The sequence below is a fragment of the Leptosomus discolor genome, chromosome 7 (assembly GCF_034619465.1).
Source record: "Leptosomus discolor isolate bLepDis1 chromosome 7, bLepDis1.hap2, whole genome shotgun sequence".
In the NCBI taxonomy this organism is placed as follows: domain Eukaryota; kingdom Metazoa; phylum Chordata; class Aves; order Leptosomiformes; family Leptosomidae; genus Leptosomus; species Leptosomus discolor.
Window position 1 is genome coordinate 61,884,357 of NC_141397.1, and position 12,837 is coordinate 61,897,193.

Consider the following 12,837-nt stretch of genomic DNA (forward strand, 5'->3'; position numbering starts at 1 on the left):
AACCAAGATGAGTACAAAAATGAAAGCTGCTGCTTCAGAAAAGAAAGTCAATATAAGACGTTTTAGAGGGACTCCTAATGATCTGCTTGATCGTTACAAAAGAGGCCCTAAGGATGCACTTGTACAGAGTAAAACCCACAATATTACTTTTAAGAATGTTGCTGCATTTGTTGGTATGTTTTACCAAAGAAAGAACAGTTCTTTTTCTGACATTCATATATGAGAGAAGTGTGCTGGAGTACCGTTTTCAACTTAGTATAAATGCACATTATTATAGCTTTAATAGAATATGGCAGCAAGTAATAACACCTGTGCCTCTCACCCTTGTTCTTTCACAACATACTTTAGGCACATTTTCTCTTCAAAATTGTGTCAGAAGCACATAAAAATCTACTTCAAAGGAAAAACATTCAATAATATAAAGTGCCATTAGTAGTGACACCCCAGTCTAGGCACTGACTGACAGGTTACTGCCTGTCCTTAAAAAGCCTTAAACACAAAGTGTAAGAGCAAAAGATGTGACTGATTAAGGTTGAACAGCCAAACCAAGCTCCTGGACCAAAACAGTACAAACGCAGGAATTTAGAACCTTATTGGAACTTTAGCATGACATCTCAGACCCACATAATGTTCCACTTTTTGAGAAAAGTCGCTTTACATCCCCTTGTGTGTTTCGTTGGATTCACCATCTGGACTTAGGTTTTAAAGAAAGTTTTAAAGAACTGTAAATGACACCCACAGCTTGCAAATCGCTTTGACAACACCCGATGTGCTGACCGTGCCCTGTGCTAGTCATAATTGAATTATGGGAAGAGCAGGTGAGCTATTTGATGTTCTTCTCAAGGAAGAGAGCATAAATAAGAATGCATTAAAAGGCACTCGAACAGCTTTTGGTTATTATTATGAACAGGTTAATTGTCCATTAATGTATAATGTAAAATAGGAAGAAAGCACAAATCAGGACTGTTATGCGTACATACAAAAATGTTTGAAGCAGTTACTATGAAGTGAATGTTGCATATTCTTTTATACTTTTTTTTTTCCCCTCTGCAAAGTGGGCTACCTGCTTGTGCCACTTATTATAGCATCTTGAAATGAGGTCACGCTAACCTGCAGTATAAATTTCAATTATACTTGTGCCCGCCTTGGATTAAGGCTTAATCACTCTTTAAAGGGAATGATCCTAGTCGAACTCTTATAAAAATGGTGCTCTGTTCCTTAGGACAGTACTAAAAACTGACCCTATTTTTCTGGCTGCATTTTGTCTACTTTCTGTTAAATACCTGTCTTTTATTCTCAGTTATCTGTTTTATTCTCCTAGAAGAAAAACAAACTGCTAGCAAAAGTCTAACTTTGTTCTGTGGAATTTTAACTACTTACAATACGGCCTGTAATTGCCTTTTTTATCATAATTTTTTGTCGTAAACCCAGTGCTTGTCCTTCAATAAGAAAGCATGTAGATTTTAGAAATGGTGGACATCTTAGGAGAGTGAATTATTTTGGAGCTGATTACCTGCAAAATGTGTTGAGGAATAAATCATGGACTATCCTTCAAAAATGAAGCTTTTGGTAACGATCAGACCATAGCTGTTGCTATGACTAAAAGACAAGCTTTTATGAATGAATAATTTCACATCAATAATATACTGCAATGCTGACACTATACTTGAAAAAGAATATTTTAATAATTTTTGACTTCTTAATATAATTTTCAGATAATTTGTGGGATTAAAAAGAATTGAATTATTAAAAATTGATTTAGTAATATTTTGTAATGTGGCTCACTGTGAATATATAACTTATTTTATGCAGATATCCTGTAATAAATTAAAAATTTCCCTGTTGCCCTTATATATCAAAAAACCCCAAACAGACAGAATCAGGCTAAACATATAAAGGACCTATGAACTTTTCCCTTTATACTGTGGCCAGGCATCTTTTTAATGCATGGAGAAATTATTTTTCATATCTAAAGGAACTAAGTGAATTTATATGTCGATTTATTTGAACAAGGATATTTTAAGTTATCATATTGCCGGCCACCATAATAATTACTATAGCCTTGATTTTCAGAGCTTTCTGCTGATTTTGAACTACTTGGAGTTTTGTATTAAATTTTTGTATTAGAAAGAACATAATCATGTCAGAACCCATAGTCTTGATTAATATCGAGAGCTGTTTGCATAGTAAATATCAGAACTGTATGTGAGTTAGAGCAGATGAAGTACTGTGAGAAAGCAAAATTGATGTCTTCCTCCAAAAAACGAAATGCAGGAGCTAAGATTTGCAGACTAGTTGGCTTAATTTCACTTCTCACAGGTATCTATAAGATACCAAAATGATAAGAGCCATCACGCGTTTTGTAAATAATGATCCATGCCAATGTGATCTGATTTCTTTATACAAGACAGAAGGTTTTAGGGTGGACTACAATCTTTGTTCTATATCTTTTGATACAGTTACTATTAACAATTAAAAAAATGCTAAAGACACATTGATTAGGAAACCACACTAGAGTAGGATAAGAGAACGGATGAGAATCAGACTGATCTTAACCAACCATAAAACCCACCATCCAGCAAGGCATGAGCACGCAGGCAGAATTAACCACCTGTGCAAATACAACGTGGGAAACACCACCTAGGCATCAGCTTTGTGGAAGGGACTCTGCAGTACACAAAGAGTCTGTGCTGGACCGTGTAAACTAAATGTCAGACAACTGTGTCAAAATTTGCAAGAAGGGGCAAATGCAGTGTTCTCAGAATGCAATAAGCAATCCTGTTTTGAAGAAGCTGTATACAGGCATAAATAGATGGTGACTAAACTTCTTGTTCTGTTCAACACACAGGTCTCAGGTTGTGTCTAATTTTGAGCACCATTCCAAGAAGACTTGATAGAAAGTGTAGTATAGAGAAGCACTCTGAAACACTCTGAAGAGTATCAGATTCAAGGAAAGATTTTACATTTTACATGTTGTTTGTTTGTTTCAAATAAAAGGCTGAAGGGAGTCATACTAATACTTTTCAAGTGTGTAAAATAGTGATACAGAAAAGAAGAGAATACTACACTCTGTATTTAGACAGGATGTAATGGGCTTAAGTAGCAACCGGGTACATTTGGATTAGACTTGGAGAAAAAGAACAGTAAGGCAATGCAACAGATTGCTTAGGGTGCTTATAGAGTCACCACCACTGAAGGTCAGACAATGGTGGAAGGCCAGACAAATGTCTGTCATGACAGATGAAGTTCCTTCCTGTGGGCATGGGGAATGGACAAGATGATCTCTGAGTGCCTTCCCTCCTTGTGTTCTATGATTATATGTAAAATGTGTCTAGGACCTTAAAATAAACAAAAATGAATGCTTATTAACATGACAGTGGTTGTTAGCATTAACTAGACTTAATCAGGCCTACTGTCGCTTCCTGCAGAATAATAATGAAATGATACAAGTCGTGCCTGCAGCAGTTACTGCTGTTTACAAAGAAGAGAAAGATGATCATGTCATCTACAAAGAGTGTGATTCTATAAGAAAACGAAGTGTTTAATGAAGACTAGATATCAAACTGACATTTAATTTCAAATTTAGAAACCTCCAAAACACAACATAATATCTTTCAGGTAATAAATAGGAATAGTGACATTTGAACACTGTGGTTTTCGACTCAGATGGTGGTTGGGTGAGGCAGGAGCAGATTGTAACTGAGTGAGTGGTTGAACCATGTCCTATGTCTGTCTTGCAAAGGAACACAGCAGCAGCAGCAGCTTGAAACTTGCATCAGAACTCCTCCAAGTTTGACCCTATGCTGCCACAAGTAGAACAGGTTTAATTTTTTCCAAGATGGAAGTTTCAATGCTAGGTTAACAACATGAGGGACTGTCCATACCCCTTTATTTATTTATTCCGTTGGAATTTATTGCCGGTTTCAAAAAAAAAAAAAAGAATAGCATAATTCTGAATAAAGAACACACTTACTTTGCTGGTAGTTATATCTTTAAGGCTATGCAAGGCAAATGAGCTAAAGCAGATTTGAAAGTCTGTCTGCTTTCAAGATTAGCATCTTGATTTTTCATAGATTTTTGAAACAGAAAGGATTTGCCAGACGCCAACCATACCAGGGAGAATAGGATATTTTTTTGCAGTGATCCCATTGTCTGGGTATCATTCTGATTGTTGCAGATTTGACATATTAATATATGAGAACTTAGGAATTTTAAAACACCAGTGCACTTCTGGCCTTTATTCAAGCAATAAATCCACTCAAAGTAAATCATGTGTCTATTGACAATCTCGATAGAACAGTCTTTCAACATCTTTGAACAATACATTTTTATAAAAAAAAGTTTTTTAAAAAAAAACTTTTTAATTTTCATCTGTGAATACTCAGGAAAGGAATTCTTAAAGAAGGTCTGTTTGCTTTCCCTTTTCATAGGCAAAATAGGCAATTTTTTATGTTATGACTTTTTTATTATTACAGAAATGATCCTTTATTATCATCAAGTGACATTTAAAAAGTGTGAAATCCATCCTTGAGAAAGCCTTTGGATTTAAGAAAAAATATTTCTGTTAAATATTTGAATCAGCCTATCAAATTACGTAGCAGAAATCCAGTCCTCATTAAATTCAGAAGTTTAAAATTTTTAAAAGGAAAATACTATGTTTTGTTTGCTACAATAATATGACCCCTTTTTCTCAAAGTATTATCAATATTACAGTTTCTTAGAAATCTAGGATGTTTTCATTATGCTTTTTAGTTTGCTCATAGTGCTACATAAATACAGCCAACTGCATCTAGATATTAGACGGACTTGGTTATCTCTCTCTCATGTGTTTGCCTGTACCCACAATATAGTGAAGCCCAAAAATATTCTAAAGGCACCATGAAGCCGAGTTGGTTTTCCACTCTGTATCTAACACTTTTGTGAGCTTGATAATGATACCTGAGTTCTTTGTAAAGTACTTTGAGTCTGATGTGAAAAAATGTTATAGAAAAAGCTCAATTTTATCTCATTTAGCTTTTACAGTTAGATTACAATTGTAATATTTTATTTAAATATAAATGTCATATTTATATTATAATGATTTTTTCCTCTGTAAGTATAATCTGATTCTGTCCATATATGCTAAATATGAACACGTTTCATTGGAATTTCCATATTTTAGAAATTTCTAAGTCTTACCCTAGAAACCAGCAGCAACGAACTGTGAATTCCTCAAACTGTATTTCTCTTAGACAGATGTGCTGGATAGTACGTATCACTGTTGCTCATTAGACAGATGCAGCTACTGAGGATAACTGTGACGCAGCAGAGTCTTTCCGCTTTGAGGGAACGAAAACATGTAATGGATCCACGATGCTAAAGGAACAACATTCCCCACAAGCACATTTATAAATTTTCCTTTTATACTTACACAGCAAGGCTAGATGCCTTTCTTTTTAAAAATAATTCCTCTGAAAAGAGCCAGCCCACTAGTCACACAATATCAGAATCTCATGCCAAAACATTAAAAAATATGTCCGTGGATCTGCTTAGTGGGAGACATCAAGATTTGCTTTAATGTACCTTTACACAGCCAGACTGGTATAAAGGGACCTTAACATAGCTGAAAGTAGGGCTTTGATCTCAGTAAGTTCAAACTTCCCTAATAGGAAGTTGTTCATTATATAATTCAAAAGAATTAAGAGTGCAGCAGAAAAAAGAAACCCACATATGTTTTATGACAGTAAGAAAGAACCAATATTTCACTGCAAAGAGACGAAACGAAAGTGCTTCATATTGTGTGAAAGCGTGAAAAGGTAAATGATTCAATGAAGCGTCACAGGAGAAGCCTCCCTGAGCCTATATAATCCACAATTTCTTTAGGGAGGGATAAGAGGGAAAAGTATATTAGAAATGATAGAAGGAGAACAATGATGTCCTGACGTTTTAGACCAAAACGTTGAGAGTCTTTTGAGAGGGATTCTTGTGGTGATTCACAATTTGAAAGCCCAATGCTGCACAAAACACGAAAAAAGAAAAGAAAAAAAAAAAATCCTATTGCATCACACGGATTACTAAAATAACAGGTAATTACTCCCCACTCTGTCATCTAGTTCATCAGAGAACAGAGTAAAATTCTCTATAACTAATAATCAGAAATAAACAGCACTAATGGTATTTGCACAGTAAAAATTACCAAGTCCCCAAAAGAACAACAAAAGAATCCAGACAAGTTATCATGTTGAGAAAGTCATTATTGCTGCCAAAGTGAAAATAAGTAAATAAAATTAAATTAAAACTGTGAACAAATGTTGCTGCTTTGAGACTGGGACAATTCCGTGGCAGAGCATAATGGGGAAAGACAAGCGATACATTTCAATGCCAATTAATGGAAATGCATCAAGATCCCCCAGTTCCCTTTCAGTGCTCGCTGGCATCACTGGCAGGTAAGTGCTGCACAAAACTCTTCTGGCTTTAGTGACTGTGTCTTGATGGAAGAAAGGAAAGTTCTTTTTCTTGTTTCTGCCAGTAGTGCGTGATTTTTGTGAAATCATGTCACATTCCCCCCCCCGTATTTCAATTAGAGTATCAAATCAATCACAGGCTGTTTCTTCCTATGCATTTGCAAAATACTTAGGTAAATAATAGGTTTGTGTTATATTATAATAATAATAATCACTTACAGACTGTTCTCATGAGCTTAAATCCTAAATAAGCACGATAGGATTTGGCCTAATTACCCAATCCTCTCTCTACTGTAGTCAGCAAAATCTTTTCCTCTGATTTTAATTGGAATGAAGCTCAAGTCATAAGTCTTTGTGGAACGCATGGATTTCCCTGTGCAGATATAATGTATCTGATTTTGGTTTTGTGTTCCATCGGCCACTGAATAGATTTTTTTTTTCTACTAAAATATACTTTGATTTATAGATCAATATTCCAGGAAAATTTAAATTCTATCCTGTACAATCTCTAAAGGTAAACCTTGTTTAGTAATTTTAAATAAATGAAATGCTGAAGAGAAATCATACTGATTTCACATATAACTTACACAATGGCTCATTTTTTATTATGAGTGTTACATGCTCTGCACGTGTAAGTGCAATAGAGTGATGACATCATTGAATTCAGACGCATCTGAGGAAACTCCCATTTTTATCCATTGTTAAATTCAATTTTATTCCATGCTTGATGCATTTCCTTTTGACTGAATGACTATATTTCATAAAAAGTATGCTGTGTTTTTTCTCCACAGCAAATCAAAGGATTGGTCGCCAGTAGCATATCAGTATATCTCCAAAAGTAATTCTGATTGAGTTTGGAAGTAGTTAATAAATTTTATTTCTTTCAACAACATTGAATTTAGTTTCTAAGTCTTTGAACATATATCAAAATAAGGTGGTTTAAAGTCAAAATAAATCAAGGTACGGTCTCAAATGTTAATATACTACCTCTGTCACTGGTAGCAATTCTGTCAGAAATTCCCTTAGATATTGAAAGAAAAAAATCTGTTCTTGAGTGTGTTTCTGGGTGAAACACATAAACTTGATGCAAGGTAGAAGTCCCTCTATATATCAGTATCATGCAGGTCGTTATAAAGTTGAAATAAAAGTTTGGTGTTGGAGTTGTGCACACTCGCAGTGGGTCTATCAGTTATTGCTTTTAGAAAAATAGTCTTATTTAACTGCTGTGAATGTCAGCAAGTGTATCTCTTACTGTCTTATGATATAATGGGAAAAAATCCATTTGGAGCTTAAGAAAGGCATACTGCTCATCCCATGTACTGTTCAGTTAAGTTATTAAGGAAAACATTTTTTTGGATTCATAAGTAAAATACGTTTGTTTTCAATGGTACATAGTACTTCGGCAACTTGGATTTGTATTCAGTGGATTACAAAATGAAGATAGTGACAAAATTGAAAACAAAAAATAAAGGAGGAAAAGGCAACAGTTAAAATGAATAGTAATGATGTAGAAGGCTTTTTCCAAGCCATGTTCCAAGATTCAGTAATTGTTTTTTCAAAGAGCATTCCAAAGAAAATATTTCCATGGAACAATTTCTTGCATGCTCTGTTATTTGAGCTGTTTTTATTATTTTTGTTAGGGGCTTGGTGGTTTTTTTTTGTGTGCAAACTGTTCAAGAGCTTCAGGTGGGTGCTAACATTCTCAGTGGTGGAAATTTCAAAATTATTTTTCTTCTATTCTTTGTTGCTGGTTCAGTTTATTGGTGCTTATTTCTGGTTTTGAACACTTTTTTGTGGGAAGAGTTTCATTTCTTTAGTAATTTCTCACTTACCAAGAATGAATTTTGATTTTCATACTTTTTCACCTTAAAATCTTTTTGGCCTCTCTTGGATTACAGCCTCGTGTTTGTCCACCCAGAAAAAAGAGACATCTACAGGATTAACAGAAAAAAGAAAACCATAAATTATCAAAGTCTCATTAAAAAAAGGGATGTCTCCTCTACAAGAGACTCGAAATTCTCTGCCTCCTGAAGTTGGTGCTGCCTTTGTAGATGGCACACCTGTGTAAAGTCCGAGGTGTAACGCATAGAGTGCATTTGGCCTGTTAAAAATAACCTCATGCAGATAGCGATTCTGCAGTACAGTAGGAAATGTGCCCCGCCACTTTCAACTTCTGCAGGAAAACTTTCAGCTGTGGAAATCCAGTACCAAAAAATACACTGTGTTTATTCTGGGTGTTTTTAGAAATGTGGATTTTGGAGAGCCGTCCTGTGGCAGGGGAAAAGTCATTGGAAATCCCATCACTCTGAAGTCATAGGTTACCTGTGGCTGGCTAGGCACTTCTCTTTGAGGTGCATAGTCTACTAACGAGCGTCCAGGATTATTTATTCCAGGTTCTCCTACAGAACTGGTAGCTGGACTTGTGCATAGAGCTTAGCTTTATTGCAATTGTTTCTCCAGCTATACCGTGAAAAAATAAATACTTACCGTATGGGGATGCAGGGGAGGTTAATTCATTAATATTTATGTAGCACTTTTAGACAATTTTATAAAGTGACTATAAAAGTACTTATACAGATGAGGCTATAAAAACGTGAAATTGTATCCCTGTTACTTATAAATTTTTTTGGCAGAATGGCATCCACTTTGTTTTCAGTATTGGCTCCATTCTTTTATGCACAGTCTTCATTTAGAACGGGATAAATTTAATCTCGCTTTAGTCACCTAAAATTTAGGTATGTAGTCTAAACTAGTAATTGGTATTCCTGCTAGAGCTAGGGGAGAAAAGATAGACTGAGTTGCCATTGGCTAATTCAGCAAATCTAAGAGGCTGGCTTGATGCTTAATTTTTAGATTCTGAACATTTCCTGAGATGACTCTCATCTCTCTAGAAGAAATGTGTGGTTGCAACTGTGGGGAACAACCAGCTTTAGAGTCTGCCTTCACATACATGTTTGGAGCTAGTTGGGAGCTAGTCAAAATCTATTATAAGGCTGTCTACAAGTTGTACAAAACTGAAAGCTTCTTTTGATAGGAAAGTGTAATTTGTTTTGTAAGAAAGTAAGTGCTCTCTTGGCAAAATCTATTTCTGAAGTATTAAAATGAAGTTTTACATAAAAATCTAGGTAGCTGCTTGCTAGCAAGGCAGTTTAGAAACGGTGGAGCTGCAGCGCTTGCAGGGTGAGGACCAAAGTCAGACAACCTAAGGCTTATACTAACAAAGGCTGGCACAGGAAACCCAGATAGGCCTAGTGACGGATGCCTGGTAACCATCACAGCCTTCATGGCTCTGACACCCTTCTGGAGCACTGCAGTTTGCTGCCTGCTTTTGGAATTAAATTGCTCTATTCAACAGTTTGGCACCGTTTCCCCTTGATGCTTCTGGTTATCTGAGGAGGATTTTTTCCTATTCTGTTTATTTAGTTTTTAAGGCAATATTAATTCTCAGAAACACAAATAAAAATTCTCCTGTTATGTAGATAATGGAAGTATGTCTTATTTCATGTCACTTCATATACAGAAAACATACATGCCTCTATTGTGTAGATAATGGAAGTATGTGTTATTTCACACAATTTTGTATATATGATACATGAATATATGGCAGTTTACCCTTTATATTTTTAAGAACATTTATGCTTGTTGCCACATGAAAATACAGACTGGAGCTTGCCTGTGCGGAAATGAAAGGATACGTTTTCTTCCATAAAACCTGGAGGAACCTGAGGAAATTTCACTACAAGTGTGGTAACTATATTAAACCTCTTAACTGTCACTTTCACCATTGAAATACTTTATAGAGCAGCCTTTTGCATGAGCTCTAACTAAAAGCCTGATTCTAAATCTCCTAGTCGGGGGAGTCAGAAAGATGTATTCTACCCCATGGCCTAACCGACAAGCATATAATAGCTTGCACTTTTCTGAATGGCAGTATTGAAGAATTTGACAAATTACATTTTCAAGTAGTTCCAAGAGGATTTTACTTCTGTTCATTCACAAAATATCTCTGTCACAGAACTTAAGATTCATCACTGAATAGCATAAAAGGTGAATATGAGTGATAATGCTACCAAAAAATCCCAAACTTTTTTTTGTATCTGACATTGTGAAGTTGACTGGGTACCGAGCTGGTAAAGGAAGTGCATAATCTTATACTTAGTACAGTAGGTTCACAAGATGAATCTCCTCAAGTGTGGGATAGAACTGTTTTAAACTGGAGAACTGTTCCGTAAGCAATTCTAAGACATAATATGCAGCGATTTACTTCTTGGAGGATTCAGATTTCTGGTATGATAATGATCTAACTGTAATGAACCGTGTCTTCTTGTTATGAAAAAGAATCAACCACAGTTGTTGCACAGACCTCCTGTGTATCTTGTCTGACAGCATGCTTTCCTTTTTCCCCAGATGCATGGATTTGCTTGTAGGGAAATGACAAAGCATATCTCCATCCTTCGTCTCTTAATGTGATAAACATGTTTTCCTTTATGCACAGTAGACATAAATGCATTTCTGCTTTTAGTTTCTTTTAGAAGAAATTCTAGCTTTATAGTAGTGCTGTGTCCTTTGGAAGTCAATAAATATTTTCCGTTAAAAAAGTGAACTATATGTCTGTTTTGCTGCATTCTGTATCTCTGCTAGGTGAAGGCAGTCTGCATGGTGTGTAAGACAGGTTTGTATTCCCAGATACTTTCATGATTGATCATGATATAGATTTCCATAAATTAAATGGTTTTGGAGAAATAAGGTGTGTATGATGAATGTTATTTTTTTGTGAAGGCTGTAAATTTAAGGGGGGGGGGGGGACGACGACACACAGTTAATTTTCTTTTGATATCACTGAAATTCTGACACAGAATTTGATGTTAGCACTGAGTTCTGGTAACTCTTTTATGAATTTACTGTAATTGTAGCAATAAAATAGTATTTTTAAGTTCTATTTCTCACCTCTTTAAAACACTTTTTCTTCATAATGTTTATGAATATGTCTGTATTTTAATAGCCTGAAATGATGAAAAAAGCAATTTACGATTGATTTCCAACCATAGAACCTCAGTCAGTCAAACAACTAATTCATCACTTTTCAGTATTAGCAGAAAAGCTGTTGACAGTAGCAGCCAACTCATGGAAATACCACAAGCAGCTTGCCGTGATCTTATGTGTAGACAGAATAGAACTCAACAGCAGAATGGCATCTACATTATACCATTATTAATGAAATTTGTAAATAAGGAGGGTGCAGAAAAGTAAATAAAAATGCAAAGAGTTTTCATGGAAGTATTTACTGAAAATAGAAAGAATGTTATGTTTGAGGAAGTCTAAATTCATGATATGCTCAAGATAATACCTTTTAGCTCAAGCTGTGATTTACAAAATCCTAAAAGGTACGGGCTGCATGAGAAGTAGTTTCCATCCTCTAAAAAGGAGCATACCTCAGTGACCTCTGCTAGTGTCCACACTGATTTTCCATCCAAATCAGTAGTTGTCTCAGTGACGTCAGTCAGGCTGTAACTGGTGTAAAACTGGTGAATGGTCAGAATCAGTCCCAGAAGTACAGAACTTCAGTCCCTGGGTGTGGTCGGCGACAAACTGGTTGCTGATTAATGAGACTCTTTTAGACAGAATAATCTAATCTCGGTAATATAAAGTATCTATGTCACGTAAAATATGAAGGATATATGTCACATATAAAAGCAAGCAAAAGAGGATTGATAGGACTCATGCAAACATGCCCACCTGGGAATTAACAATAATAATTTATAGCTTGCTGACTTGTTCCTGTAGCTTGCTATCACACTGAGTTTGCAAATATAATCAAAGAGATACTTGAGATATCTACATGGACAAGAACCCTTGGCAGCTGAGGAGATAGGATTTTCTGAAGAGAAAGCCAAAAGAAAAATACAGAAAATTCCTATATGTTATCCCAATAAGACCTTCAGTTTGCCTTGGTAATTTAATAAAAGACAAATTTTCAGCCAGAAACTTTTGATTTTTAGGAAAGGGAAATGTATGGATTTTTTTTGTCACACAGTTTTGAACTTTAATTACTTTTCTTTCTATAAATGGCTGATGCCTTAGATACCAGAGAGAAACCCTGCTTAAGCATGTAATGGCTAACCTGCCATCTTATGTAATCTTTACATTTATGCCAAAAAAGATTTATGTTCTTATGAATAAATATTACGTGGTTAGTATAAGAAAAATGTTTTCTAGCATGAGCAAAGTTGAAATCTATAACTCACTCATACTGCTGTTTATAGAAACCTAGAATGATTTGAGTTGGAAGGCAACTTAAAGATCACCCAGTTCCACCCCCCTTGCCATGGGCAGGGACACCTCCCACCAGACCAGGTTGCTCCCAGCCCCATCCAGCCTGGCCTTGAGCCCTGCC